This window comes from Aristolochia californica, unplaced genomic scaffold (genome assembly GCF_029961685.1).
Source record: "Aristolochia californica isolate CCGP_79_NKW_82.1479 unplaced genomic scaffold, dmAriCali1.0.hap1 SCAF_12, whole genome shotgun sequence".
NCBI classification, from domain to species: Eukaryota; Viridiplantae; Streptophyta; class Magnoliopsida; order Piperales; family Aristolochiaceae; genus Aristolochia; species Aristolochia californica.
In genome coordinates this window covers 17,328,996-17,334,400 of record NW_027181793.1, presented here as the reverse complement: position 1 = coordinate 17,334,400, position 5,405 = coordinate 17,328,996, and the positions used below count along the sequence as shown (strand labels likewise).

The 5,405-nt window shown below is 35.2% G+C and overlaps 1 long non-coding RNA gene across 1 annotated transcript; it reads right to left on the bottom strand.

Moving 5' to 3' along the window:
- Positions 1-728: 728 nt before the first annotated feature.
- Positions 729-1,299, bottom strand: LOC137945386 (uncharacterized). The gene is made up of 3 exons (XR_011110991.1): positions 1,287-1,299; positions 996-1,089; positions 729-816 (listed from the first exon to the last, which is right to left on the bottom strand). It is a non-coding gene; the product is annotated as an uncharacterized lncRNA (long non-coding RNA).
- Between the last annotated feature and the right edge of the window lie 4,106 nt (positions 1,300-5,405).

Here is a 5,405-nt window from a genome sequence, read left to right as displayed (position 1 = left end):
TGATCTAAAGCAAGAGGGGATCAATATGATATCCCATCATGGTTGTCTTCCCCCAGTTTACTTTCTGACCAGAAGTGCAAAAAGATCGAGAAGGGCCTTGATGTTAAGGACATGATCTAGCGTGACAATGCCAAAGCATATAGTATCGTTCGCAAACTGGAGCAAGAGGATGTCAAAGCAATTCGGATCAGAACGACCTCTAGCCGACTAATGCTGCAAGTAGAATAAAACATAGAAGATAAGTACACAACAATAATGTTGAAGAGGAGCAGGGAGAGGGGGTCTCCCTGACGGATGCCTCAAGTGTGCTAGAAGAAGCCGCAAACCGTGTCATTCAAGAGCAAGGAGTATGAGGTCAAAGAGACACAACTGCATATCCAAAATGTCCATTTGCCTCTGAACCCCATATGTTGCATAATGTCATCCAAAAGGTACCAATACCAATAAAAAAAAATTCAATGGACTTAAAAACACTCATATCTTATAAAAATGATCAACCTAAGCAATGCACCTTAGGTTGGCCTAAAAGGGTAAATGAGAGTAAAGAAAAAAGGACAGTAGGAGAAAGGTACCAAATAAAAGGGTTATGGGGTAATGAAAGTAATAGAAAATAACCACCACATTTACAATAAGGAGACTATAACAGTAGAATTGAAATTACTTACCAAACCAGTTAGACCATGTATAACCTTAAGGATCGGTGACCATAATTTTTTGGAGTTGCTGATGCGGCAGATACGCAATTGATGCAGTCAAGCAAGCCAACACTAGAGAAGGGATCTTGGGCCAAATCGCCTCGTGCAATCTCCCTTGGAACTAAAAAATAATTTTATTAACAAAACGTACCAGAGAAGAAGCCTTTATTTTTAGAAACCTCATCCTCATTAATCTGAGCAAGGCATAATGCTGAAGGCAAATCATAAAAGCACCATGTGTTATCCAAAGAAGTTGTTAAGAAATTGTCATGTGTGGCATGTATAAAAATCAAAACTTACAGCCACTTCTCTGCAAGATAAAACCATATCTTTCTCCCTTTCTCTGGTCCTGAAAATATCGATAACGAAGCTCCAGAATTGAATCCATGCAAGACTGCAAGCAGAGGTATACTTGGATGTCAGTTTCACAATTTGGAGATTGGGATCAAAAGCATGAAATGCCAGATTACTCAATGGATTTTTCAAACATGATTGTTTTAATTCCTCATCTCCCTCATCTTCGAAAAATCCATAGAGTAATCCAGCAGTTCATGCTGTTGATCCTGGTTGTTGGTGTATACATTGCGTCACCTCGTGAATCCACAATTCCATTTGATGAATCCATTGCTCCATTCTGCAATTTTGATTTAAAAAAATGTTAAATCCTTTGACTTCCATTTTTAGTGTTCATATGCAAAGGCACTATCAATGAAACATAGGAAATAAAAAGAAAAATTAAGTTAAATCCTTCTTAAATTCAAATGCATCATAAGAATGAAACTGATAACTGAACTAACAAAAGAGAATGGGCTTTCTTAGTTTGCAGACACTGGTTAAAATTGGTCAAACCATACATCAGGGGAAAATAAATTCCTTACAGCTACGGCAATGCAGGCTTAAAATTCTTACATTGAACCATTATCCTTGTCAATAAGCCCAGAAAGGGGCTTTCTTGTCTGTTATTTGTGCTTTATAAGAAAGAAGGGAATTTATGTCTTTCATCTGTAACCCATGTTATGTTAACAAGAGGGACCAATCAGTTAAGAAAAACTAACCCTCTGTTTTACCGTTAACTCCTTCCTCTCCTTCTTACTTCTCCACATCTTCTCTTCTCATTTTTTCTGATTTCTGCTCACTTCTTTCTGGTATCCATCATTATTTTCCCTTTTTATGATTCACTTGTAAAATATCAGAGCTAAGGGACTATTCTACATCACGATTTTTTTTTTTATATTCTATTTCTGCTACCAAACTTCATATTTGGTCTATCAAGTTACTGCTGTACTGGTTGAAATTCAGGTTTAATCTATCTATTTCTTTCTTTTTTTTTTTTTTGAGAGAGACCCATCATTTCTTGAAATTTCATCCTTTGAGAAGCCATCTTCTCTTTTATGTTTTTTTTTCTAGTATGTAATAAGATTGCAGGGGACTTATCCTCAGTGTTTATCAAATGACTTTTTATGTATTTTAATGAGTTAATGCCACTCTGCCAGCACTATGAAACAGATCCTGCTGGGTTCTGCTCTACACTTCAGTTTGTCAATTTTTTGCTGCTGTTCTTCATAAAACCCCCATATTTCAGTCTTTTAGACTCTTATTAAGTTAGTTTTACTTTGTCCGGTGTACAAAACCATACAGTCATCACTAACAAGAGAGCCAATCAAAATAAATTTACAAAGGTAGGGGATTCAGCAGCAATAAAAATCAGAACTTACAGCTACTTCCCTGGAGTATAAAACCATATCTTTCTCCCCTTTTCTGGTCCTCAAAATATTGATAACGAAGCTCCAGAATTGAATCCATGGAAGACCGCAAGCAGAGGTATACTTGGATGCCAGCTTCACAATTTGGAGACTGGGATCAGAAGCATGAAATGCCAGATTATTCAATGGATTTTTCAAACATGATTGTTTTAATTCCTCATCTCCCTCATCTTCGAAAAATCCATAGAGTAATCTAGCAGTTCATGCTGCTGATCCTGGTTGTTGGTGTATCCTTTGCGTCACTTCGTGAATCCACAATTCCATTTGATGAACCCATTGCTCCATTCTGAAATTTTGATTTAAAAAATGTTAAATCTTTTGACTTCCATTTTTAGTGTTCATAGGCAAAGGCACTATCAATGAAACATAGGAAATAAAAAGAAAAATTAAGTTAAATCCTTCTTAAATTCAAATGCATTATAAGAATGAAACTAATAACTGAACTAACAAAAGAGAATGGGCTTTCTTAGTTTGCAGACACTGGGTAAAATCGGTCAAACCATACATCAGGGGAAAATAAATTCCTTACACCTACAGCAATGCAGGCTTAAAATTCTTACATTGAACCATTATCCTTGTCAAACACAATAAGCCCAGAAAGGGGCTTCCTTGTCTTTTGTTTATGCTTTATAAGAAAGAAGGGAATTTATGTCTTTCATCTGTAACCCATGTTATGTTAACAAGAGGGACCACTCAGTTAAGAAAAACTAACCCTCTGTTTTGCGGTTAACTCCTTCGTCTCCTTCTTACTTCTCCACTTCTTCTCTTCTCATTCTTTTCTGATTTCTGCTTACTTCTTTCTGGTATCCATCATTATTCTCCCTTTTTATGATTCACTTGTAAAATATCAGAGCTAAGGGACTATTCTACATCATGATTTTTTTTTTAATATTCTATTTCTGCTACCAAACTTCATATTTGGTCTATCACGTTACTGATTTACTGGTTGAAATTCACGTTTAATCTATCTATTTCTTTTTTTTTTTTTTGAGAGAGAGACCCATCATTTCTTAAAATTTCATCCTTTGAGAAGCCATCTTCTCTTTTATGTTTTTCTTTTGTTTCTAGTATGTAAAGAGATTGCAGGGGACTTATCCTCGGTGTTTATCAAATCACTTTTTATGTAATTTAATGAGTTAATGCCACTCTGCCAGCACTATGAAACAGATCCTGCCGGGTTCTGCTCTACACTTCAGTTTGTCAAATTTTTGCTGCTGTTCTTCACAAAACCCCCTTATTTCAGTCTTTTAGACTCTTATTAAGTTTTGTCGATTTCAGTCTAGAGCTCGAGCTCCACAGTTAACGGAGTAGTCTGGGGGCAGATCAGAAACTCCCCATTTCAGTGGATCTAGAAGGGGCAGCGCCGTCCCTCCCTGTATGGAGAAAGGGGAGGATCGCACCCCTCGCTTCTCTTCTGTCGAAATTCTTTCGGAAAGAATTTCGACAGAGTGGAGAGGGGGTTGACCCTCCCCCTCTCTTTTTACAGGGAAGAGCGGGAACAGAGATTCTGAAAGAATTTCGACAGAGCGGAGAGGGGCTTGACCCTCCCGCTCTTTCTTTACAGGGAGGAGTGGGAACAGAGATCCATTATGAGAAAAAATTAGAGAAAGAAATGAATGTGAGAAGCAGGAAGAGGAAACTTACTCGGAACTCGCGTCCTGCTCTCAACGCTCGAAGCGGGAAATTCAAGAATGAAGATCGAGGAATGTGCCTGTTTCCACTCTTATAACTAACCAAGGGTATTTTAGTAAACTTACAAAAGAGAAAGCAAAGGAAATAGTAGCGCTTTGTGAATGTAAATATTTAGAAAATGTACGTTTTTGAATTAATGTAACCTTTAGAAAATGTCAAAGAAACTTATTATTAAAATAGATTTGGTAGTCAATAATATTAAGTTTCAAGCTAATGTACGTTTTTTAATTTAATTATAAATTATTTGTATTTTAAAATTCTATAATATAATTTTTATACGGATTATTTAAAGTTTAATTGTGAAATTTATAAATAATTATAAAAATGATATGATTTATTCTAAATAATAATCATAAAATTATATAAGTAAAATATTTATTTGCTCAAAATAAAATAATATGTACACATAAAATAAATAAATTATAAAATGTAAAAGTTACTAATTTTAAATATATTTATGTTATTAAGTAATTAATAAAAATTAAACATAACTAAAATAATAAGGTCATTTTTATCAATTTCTAATATTTCTGATAATTATAATTTTTATTAAAAATAGAAAATAAAATAAAATATTAAAAAAATTAAAATAAAATCATTGATAAATTACAAAGAGAAGAGGAAGGAAGAAGAAAAAAGAAGAAGGACGGAGGAAAAAAAACAAAAGGAAAGAAGGAAAGGGAAGTGGGTTCCACTTATTAGTATATTCATACAATTCAATTTTACCATCAAATTTAGTTTTTTGTTTTATATTTATTAATTATTTTATTAATTTATCACAAATTATTATTTTATTAGAGAGAGAATTGGGGTAGATAACCAAAAACTTGAAGTTGATTTTTAAGGCCGACTATTATTCCAATTGAACAAAAAATGATTTCTTATATGGGGATTTGATGGAAGAGAGGTACATGGAGTAACCTCCTAGGTACGTTGCTAAGAGGAAAACTCGAGGAGTTGGCTCGCCTAGGAAGTGCGACACCAGCTCCATTGCCTCCTTCAAACCCTCCATACTCATCATCTTTCGCAGACTTATGATCAGCCATTGATACCGCCACATAGCCTATGGCTACGGCTACTACCTCTAGGCAGCCAAGGAGCTCGGCCACCCCTCTCGCCACATACCAGAGGCGTTATAAAGGTCTTGCTCCTACTCCCCCAAAAAGGGAATCTTTTGAGGTTCTGCCTAGTTGGTTGATCATGTTAGGAATTAGTCGCCCTAAATCAAAATTAACGAGAGCAATAATAATAAACG